Raw genomic sequence first — 9,609 nt, forward strand, 5'->3', positions numbered from 1 at the left:
TGTTATAACTGTGTTAGTAGACAGTGTTTGTATTGTGTTATCAGTGTGTTAGTAGACATTGTTTGTATGGTGTTATCAGTGTGTTAATAGACAGTGTTTGTATGGGGTTATCAGTGTGTTAGTAGACAGTGTTTGTATGGTGTTATCAGTGTGTTAGTAGACAGTGTTTGTATGGTGTTATCACTGTGACATTGGACAGTGTTTGTATGGCGTTATCAGTGTGTTAGTAGACAGTGTTTGTATGGTGTTATCAGTGTGTTAGATAGTGTTTGTATGGTGTTATCAGTGTGTTAGATAGTGTTTGTATGGTGTCATCAGTGTGTTAGATAGTGTTTGTATGGTGTCATCAGTGTGTTAGATAGTGTTTGTATGGTGTTATCAGTGTGTTAGTTGACAGTGTTTGTATGGTGTTATCAGTGTGTTAGTAGACAGTGTTTGTATGGTGTTATCACTGTGTTATTAGACAGTGTTTGTATGGTGTAATCAGTGTGTTAGTAGACAGTGTTTGTATGGTGTAATCAGTTTGTTAAAATACATTGTTTGTATGGTGTTATCATTGTGTTAGTAAACTGTGTTTTTATGGTGTTATCAGTGTGTTAGTAGACAGTGTTTGTATGGTGTTATCACTGTGTTAGTAGACAGTGTTTGTATGGTGCAATCAGTTTGTTAGTAGACATTGTTTGTATGGTGTAATCAGTTTGTTAAAATACATTGTTTGTATGGTGTTATCATTGTGTTAGTAGACTGTGTTTTTATGGTGTTATCAGTGTGTTAGTAGACAGTGTTTGTATTGTGTTATAACTGTGTTAGTAGACAGTGTTTGTATTGTGTTATAACTGTGTTAGTAGACAGTGTTTGTATGGTGTTATCAGTGTGTTAGTAGACAGTGGTTGTATGGTGTTATCAGTGTGTTAGTAGACTGTGTTTGTATGGTGTTATCAGTGTGTTAGTAGACAGTGTTTGTGCGGTGTTATAACTGTGTTAGTAGACAGTGTTTGTATGGTGTTATCAGTGTGTTAGTAGACAGTGTTTGTATGGTGTTATAACTGTGTTAGTAGACAGTGTTTGTATGGTGTTATCAGTGTGTTAGTAGACAGTGTTTGTATGGTCTGATCAGTGTGTTAGTAGACAGTGTTTGTATGGTGTTATCAGTGTGTTAGTAGACAGTGTTTGTGCGGTGTTATAACTGTGTTAGTAGACAGTGTTTGTATGGTGTTATCAGTGTGTTAGTAGACAGTGTTTGTATGGTGTTATCAGTGTGTTAGTAGACAGTGTTTGTATGGTGTTATCAGTGTGTTAGTAGACAGTGTTTGTATGGTGTTATCAGTGTGTTAGTAGACAGTGTTTGTATGGTGTTATCACTGTGACATTGGACAGTGTTTGTATGGCGTTATCAGTGTGTTAGTAGACAGTGTTTGTATGGTGTTATCAGTGTGTTAGATAGTGTTTGTATGGTGTTATCAGTGTGTTAGATAGTGTTTGTATGGTGTCATCAGTGTGTTAGATAGTGTTTGTATGGTGTTATCAGTGTTTTAGTAGACAGTGTTTGTATGGTGTTATCAGTGTTTTAGTAGACAGTGTTTGTATGGTGTTATCAGTGTGTTAGTAGACAGTGTTTGTATGGTGTTATCACTGTGTTATTAGACAGTGTTTGTATGGTGTAATCAGTGTGTTAGTAGACAGTGTTTGTATGGTGTAATCAGTTTGTTAAAATACATTGTTTGTATGGTGTTATCATTGTGTTAGTAAACTGTGTTTTTATGGTGTTATCAGTGTGTTAGTAGACAGTGTTTGTATGGTGTTATCACTGTGTTAGTAGACAGTGTTTGTATGGTGTAATCAGTTTGTTAGTAGACATTGTTTGTATGGTGTAATCAGTTTGTTAAAATACATTGTTTGTATGGTGTTATCATTGTGTTAGTAGACGGTGTTTTTATGGTGTTATCAGTGTGTTAGTAGACAGTGTTTGTATTGTGTTATAACTGTGTTAGTAGACAGTGTTTGTATGGTGTTATCAGTGTGACAATGGACAGTGTTTGTATGGTGTTATCAGTGTGACAATGGACAGTGTTTGTATGGTGTTATCAGTGTGACAATGGACAGTGTTTGTATGGTGTTATCAGTGTGTTAGTAGACAGTGTTTGTATGGTGTAATCAGTGTGTTAGTAGACAGTGTTTGTATGGTGTTATCAGTGTGTTAGTAGACAGTGTTTGTATGGTGTTATCAGTTTGTTAGTAGACATTGTTTGATGGTGTTATCAGTTTGTTAGTAGACATTGTTTGATGGTGTTATCAGTGTGTTGTCAGTAGACAGTGTTTGTATGGTGTTATCAGTTTGTTAGTAGACCTTGTTTGTATGGTGTTATCACTGTGTTAGTAGACAGTGTTTGTATGGTGTAATCAGTTTGTTAGTAGACATTGTTTGTATGGTGTTATCAGTGTGTTAGTAGACAGTGTTTGTATGGTGTAATCAGTTTGTTAGTAGACATTGTTTGTATGGTGTTATCAGTGTGTTGTTAGTAGACAGTGTTTGTATGGTGTAATCAGTTTGTTAAAATACATTGTTTGTATGGTGTTATCATTGTGTTAGTAGACATTGTTTGATGGTGTTATCAGTGTGTTGTCAGTAGACAGTGTTTGTATGGTGTTATCAGTGTGTTGCTAGTAGACAGTGTTTGTATGGTGTTATCACTGTGTTAGTAGACAGTGTTTGTATGGTGTTATCAGTGTGTTGTTAGTAGACAGTGTTTGTATGGTGTAATCAGTTTGTTAAAATACATTGTTTGTATGGTGTTTTCATTGTGTTAGTAGACTGTGTTTTTATGGTGTTATCAGTGTGTTAGTAGACAGTGTTTGTATTGTGTTATAACTGTGTTAGTAGACAGTGTTTGTATGGTGTTATCAGTGTGTTAGTAGACAGTGTTTGTATGGTGTTATCAGTGTGTTAGTAGACAGTGTTTGTATTGTGTTATAACTGTGTTAGTAGACAGTGTTTTTATGGTGTTATCAGTTTGTTCTTAGTAGACAGTGTTTGTATGGTGTTATCAGTGTGTTAATAGACATTGTTTGTATGGTGTTATCAGTGTGTTAGATAGTGTTTGTATGGTGTTATCAGTGTGTTAGATAGTGTTTGCATGGTGTCATCAGTGTGTTAGATAGTGTTTGCATGGTGTCATCAGTGTGTTAGATAGTGTTTGTATGGTGTCATCAGTGTGTTAGATAGTGTTTGTATGGTGTTATCAGTGTGTTAGTAGACATTGTTTGATGGTGTTATCAGTGCGTTGTCAGTAGACAGTGTTTGTATTGTGTTATAACTGTGTTAGTAGACAGTGTTTGTATGGTGTTATCAGTGTGTTAGTAGACAGTGGTTGTATGGTGTTATCAGTGTGTTAGTAGACTGTGTTTGTATGGTGTTATCAGTGTGTTAGTAGACTGTGTTTGTATGGTGTTATCAGTGTGTTAGTAGACAGTGTTTGTATGGTGTTATCAGTGTGTTAGTAGACAGTGTTTGTATGGTGTTATCAGTGTGACAATGGACAGTGTTTGTATGGTGTTATCAGTGTGACAATGGACAGTGTTTGTATGGTGTTATCAGTGTGTTAGTAGACAGTGTTTGTATGGTGTAATCAGTGTGTTAGTAGACAGTGTTTGTATGGTGTTATCAGTGTGTTAGTAGACAGTGTTTGTATGGTGTTATCAGTTTGTTAGTAGACATTGTTTGATGGTGTTATCAGTTTGTTAGTAGACATTGTTTGATGGTGTTATCAGTGTGTTGTCAGTAGACAGTGTTTGTATGGTGTTATCAGTTTGTTAGTAGACCTTGTTTGTATGGTGTTATCACTGTGTTAGTAGACAGTGTTTGTATGGTGTAATCAGTTTGTTAGTAGACATTGTTTGTATGGTGTTATCAGTGTGTTGTTAGTAGACAGTGTTTGTATGGTGTAATCAGTTTGTTAAAATACATTGTTTGTATGGTGTTATCATTGTGTTAGTAGACATTGTTTGATGGTGTTATCAGTGTGTTGTCAGTAGACAGTGTTTGTATGGTGTTATCAGTGTGTTGCTAGTAGACAGTGTTTGTATGGTGTTATCACTGTGTTAGTAGACAGTGTTTGTATGGTGTTATCACTGTGTTAGTAGACAGTGTTTGTATGGTGTTATCAGTGTGTTGTTAGTAGACAGTGTTTGTATGGTGTAATCAGTTTGTTAAAATACATTGTTTGTATGGTGTTATCATTGTGTTAGTAGACTGTGTTTTTATGGTGTTATCAGTGTGTTAGTAGACAGTGTTTGTATTGTGTTATAACTTTGTTAGTAGACAGTGTTTGTATGGTGTTATCAGTGTGTTAGTAGACAGTGTTTGTATGGTGTTATCAGTGTGTTAGTAGACAGTGTTTGTATTGTGTTATAACTGTGTTAGTAGACAGTGTTTGTATGGTGTTATCAGTTTGTTCTTAGTAGAGAGTGTTTGTATGGTGTTATCAGTGTGTTAATAGACATTGTTTGTATGGTGTTATCAGTGTGTTAGTAGAAAGTGTTTGTATTGTGTTATAACTGTGTTAGTAGACAGTGTTTGTATGGTGTTATAACTGTGTTAGTAGACAGTGTTTGTATGGTGTAATCAGTGTGTTAGTAGACAGTGTTTTTATGGTGTTATCAGTTTGTTCTTAGTAGACAGTGTTTGTATGGTGTTATCAGTGTGACATTGGACAGTGTTTGTATGGTGTTATCAGTGTGTTAGTAGACAGTGTTTGTATGGTGTTATCAGTGTGTTGTTAGTAGACAGTGTTTGTATGGTGTTATCAGTTTGTTCTTAGTAGACAGTGTTTGTATGGTGTTATCAGTGTGTTAGTAGACAGTGTTTGTATGGCGTTATCAGTGTGTTAATAGACATTGTTTGTATGGTGTTATCAGTGTGTTGTTAGTAGACAGTGTTTGTATGGTGTTATCAGTGTGTTAGATAGTGTTTGTATGGTGTTATCAGTGTGTTAGATAGTGTTTGTATGGTGTTATCATTGTGTTAGTAGACAGTGTTTTTATGGTGTTATCAGTGTGTTAGTAGACTTTGTTTGTATGGTGTTATCAGTGTGTTAGTAGACAGTGTTTGTATGGTGTAATCAGTGTGTTAGTAGACAGTGTTTGTATGGTGTTATCAGTGTGTTAGTAGACAGTGTTTGTATGGTGTTATCAGTTTGTTAGTAGACATTGTTTGATGGTGTTATCAGTTTGTTAGTAGACATTGTTTGATGGTGTTATCAGTGTGTTGTCAGTAGACAGTGTTTGTATGGTGTTATCAGTTTGTTAGTAGACCTTGTTTTTATGGTGTTATCACTGTGTTAGTAGACAGTGTTTGTATGGTGTAATCAGTTTGTTAGTAGACATTGTTTGTATGGTGTAATCAGTTTCTTAAAATACATTGTTTGTATGGTGTTATCATTGTGTTAGTAGACTGTGTTTTTATGGTGTTATCAGTGTGTTAGTAGACAGTGTTTGTATGGTGTTATCAGTGTGTTAGTAGACCGAGTTTGTATGGTGTTATCAGTGTGTTAGTAGACAGTGTTTGTATGGTGTTATCAGTGTGTTGTTAGTAGACAGTGTTTGTATGGTGTTATCAGTGTGTTCTTAGTAGACAATGTTTGTATGGTGTTATCAGTGTGTTAGTAGACAGTGTATATCTCTTCTCTGCTCTTCACCATCAGAGAGTCATCAGACTAGGGAACACACAGTACATCTCTCATTCTCTCTCTCTCTGTCTGTCTCACTCACACACACACATACACAAACACACACACACACATATCTCAAAGCCACAGAGATGTCCCTGTTTCTCAGCTGACACACACACACACACACACACACACACATACACACACACACACATAAGCAAATGTCAAATCTTTCTACCCGACAATAATAAAAACAACAACAGATGTCAGGATCTGTCCACTTCCACAACATTCCCCAGCGTTCCCCTTGCGCTCTGCATTTGCCCTTTTTCTGTCGTGGCAAGGATGACAGCGATTGATCACCTCTTCTTCCGACAATTCTGATTCAGAACCAGGATGCAAAGGCCGCTCGGAGGGAACGGGGCGTCTGTGGCTAAAATTAGTGGCCGGCTCAATCACCAGGCTAATTTGGAGCCGGGTGTGTGTGGTGGGAGGGATATGGGAGTAGGGGAACAATTTGTGTGTGTGTGTGTGTGTGTGTGTGTGTGTGTGTGTGTGTGTGTGTGTGTGTGTGTGTGTGTGTGTGTGTGTGTGTGTGTGTGTGTGTGTGTGTGTGTGGTGTGCGTGAGACAGGGTGTAGTGGAGGCTTCCGAGTGCTGGGGCGGATCAGTAGCTGGATCCCATGGGACTTCCTGTTCCTGTGGGACACTGGCTCTGATTACTGTCACTGACCAGAGAGAGCGTTCCCTCCCCTCTTTCGCTTGCTTTCTTCTTGTCCCTCAAAAGTCCATGATGATGTGGCACGCAATGAGGCCCAAGCCCAGTGTAGCCCCCAACTCAGGAGCACCTTTCCTACCTCTATCTTTTTACTCAATCTTTCCCCCTCCTGTCTTCTTTCTTCCTTCTTAAAAGTCCACTATGTGGCACCACAAGCCTACCTTCCTCCCACAACCCTACTTCACAAGACCCCCCCCCCCCCCCCCCCCCCCCCCACACCACCCAGTTCGCCCAGCTTGACATCTGACCTCCCCAGTGCCAGGGTATTAGTTTCTTTATCAGTGCCACGCTCCCCATCCTCATCTCCATCCATCCTCCCCACCCCCCAGCCTAAATTATAAAAACAGCATGGAATAACAAGAGGAGTGGACCAGAGGAGTGTAGAGGAGGGCCTTCTCGCGTTGCATGTAAACCAAGACAGGCTTTAGTTGGAAACAAATGCAGTCTAAAGGCCTTTCTAACGGTGGAGGTACAGCAGGGTGAGATGTCTGGTTGGTTCTAGTTTCATTTGAAAGAGGAGTTCGGGGGTATCTGTGTGATGTTGAGTGTGTGTGTGTGTGTGTGTGTGATGTTGAGTGTGTGTGTGTGTGTGTGTGTGTGTGTGTGTGTGTGTGTGTGTGTGTGTGTGTGTGTGTGTGTGTGTGTGTGTGTGTGTGTGTGTGTGTGTGTGTGTGTGTGTGTGAAGCGGGACAAAAAGTGGCGAAGTGAGGGTGAAAAGCATAATAAAGTTTGGGAGGCATATACTGTAGCTTATTGCATGGCATGGGGCTAGTCTAGGCTTGAATACAAACCAGTGAGCATGAGCAGATGTAGGTGGGTCAAGGGAGGTCAGAACTCTGGGTGCAGGTGAACTCTCCCATTTTTCCATAATTCTCTCTATCACTCTCTCTCGCCCCTCACCCTTTCTCTCTCTCTCTCTTTGTCTCTCTCTCTCTGTGTCTCTCTCTCTCCTCTCTGTCTCTCTCTATCTCTTTCTCTTTGTCTCTCTCTCTCTCTCTTTCTCTTTGTCTCTCTCTCTCTCTCTTTCTCTTTGTCTCTCTCTCTCTCTCTGATTACAGTATGGTGGGAACCAGTAACTTCCCTGGGTAATCATTATAAAAAGATGCAGATTATAGTTGTGGAGGAACCCATCGCTATGTCACTATGCCCTTCTCTCTTCCTCCCTCTCCTCTCCTCAATCTCTCCCTATCTGTCTTCTCTGTCCTCCTATCTCCTCCTCTCCCATTCTCACTCCTCTTTGTTCAATGACGAAGACGAGAGGAGGAGCTGCTGTCCTTGAGACTGAAGCCACAGATGCCCCTGTTTCTCAGCTGATGCACACACAGTTTTGTATAGCTATCCTTGTGGGGACCAATTAATTGATTCCGATCCAAAATCCTACTTTCCCTAACCTCTAACCCTAAATCAGACAAGTCCCAATAAGCTTGTGGGATCATAGAGCAAAACAGAGAACACCCTGGAGTCTCGTCTTTTGTTGGCCAAACTGTTTGGACTCTGCAGACAGTTTTGTGGGAAGACCGATTTTCAGGATTTTAAAATGATTCTAATTAGATTTCCACGGGACGCGGACATTGACCATAGGGTTGTTTTTAACACTTCCTGAACCCATTCTCCTCTGTCCACTGTGCAGAAAGACAAATAAACATTGACTGACTTGCTCCCTGAGTGCCCCCCTCACCGCCCGCCATAGCTGCCCCTCTATCAGAGAGCCCCTCCACTCAGGTTTCACCTCTCTGTTCTTCCTGCTGCGCCCAGTCACAGTGACACACACACACTCTTATATTCAACCAGTCCAATATTGAATGTGTGGGTGGGAGAAAATATGTAGGCCTACATGTTTGTCTAGGTACTTCAGGTTTGGGGTCAATCCCATGTCAAGAGCTGAAAACACCCTAATTGCACTTTCCAGTTCTTTAAATGAAATTCGAATTAATCTCCTGCTGAATTACCTGAATCTAAATGCAACTGACCCTAACCTAGATGTAAATGTAAAATATATATGTGTGTGTGTTTAACTTGATCTTGCCTCATCATGTGTCAAGCTTCCTGTTTGTATCCAACAATCTCTGTACTGAGAGAGAAGGGAGGAGGAGGGTCAACAGATCAAATCAAATCAAACTTTATTGGTCACATGTGCCGAATACAACAGATGAAGACCATACAGTGAAATGCTTACTTACAAGCTCTTAACCAACTATGCAGTTTAAGAAAATACTTACCAAATAAACTAAAGTAAAAAAATTATAAAAAGTGACAGAATAAAATAACAATGACGAGGCTATATACAGGGGGTACCGAGTCAATGTGCGGGGGTACAGGTTAGTTGAGGTAATTTGTACATGTAGGTAGGGGTAAAGTGACTATGCATAGATAATAAACAGTGAGTAGCAGCAGTGTAAAAACAAATGGGGGGGGGGGGGTCAATGTAGATAGTCCAGGTGGCCATTTGATTAATTGTTCAGCAGTCTTATGGCTTGGGGGTAGAAGCTGTTAAGGAGCCTTTTAGTCCTAGACTTGGCACTCCGGTACCGCTCGCCGTGCGGCGTCCACATACTTTTGGTCATGTAGTGTATGTAGAAAAATAGACAGATTTCTTCTCCATCACTCCCTCCATCTTACAGAAAAATAAAGAGAATGCAGAGAAGAATCAGAAATGCAGAAAGCATTTACCATCTCTCTCCTGCTCTCCCCTTCGCTCTCGCCATCCCTCTCAGGGCACTCAGTTGTGGGTAGCAGGATTAGGGCTGTCAGCAGGGCGACAGCTGCGTACATCTGGAGCCATAGGTCCCTTACAGCTCAATCCTCACATCGTTACATACAGCTAGCTACAGCTACCCCACTGTCTGCCATGCTTTACTCTGCCGTGCTACACATCACCTCTTTACTGACAAACACACACCTTTACCCTGCTCTATCTTACATCCCCCATCTACTGTCTAGCCCTTCCCTGGGGGAAGGATTTATGTGTGACACATGCTGTTTTTGATGATGACATACAGATAGGTAGCTCTGGTTACATGACTGTATAATATGGTGGTGGCTTGTGTGTGTGTGTGTGTGTGTGTGTGTGTGTGTGTGTGTGTGTGTGTGTGTGTGTGTGTGTGTGTGTGTGTGTGTGTCTGTGTGTCTGTGTGTGTGTGCGCTGGCTGTGGGCTCACTATGCGAG

This window comes from Salvelinus fontinalis, chromosome 33, assembly GCF_029448725.1.
Source record: "Salvelinus fontinalis isolate EN_2023a chromosome 33, ASM2944872v1, whole genome shotgun sequence".
NCBI classification, from domain to species: domain Eukaryota; kingdom Metazoa; phylum Chordata; class Actinopteri; order Salmoniformes; family Salmonidae; genus Salvelinus; species Salvelinus fontinalis.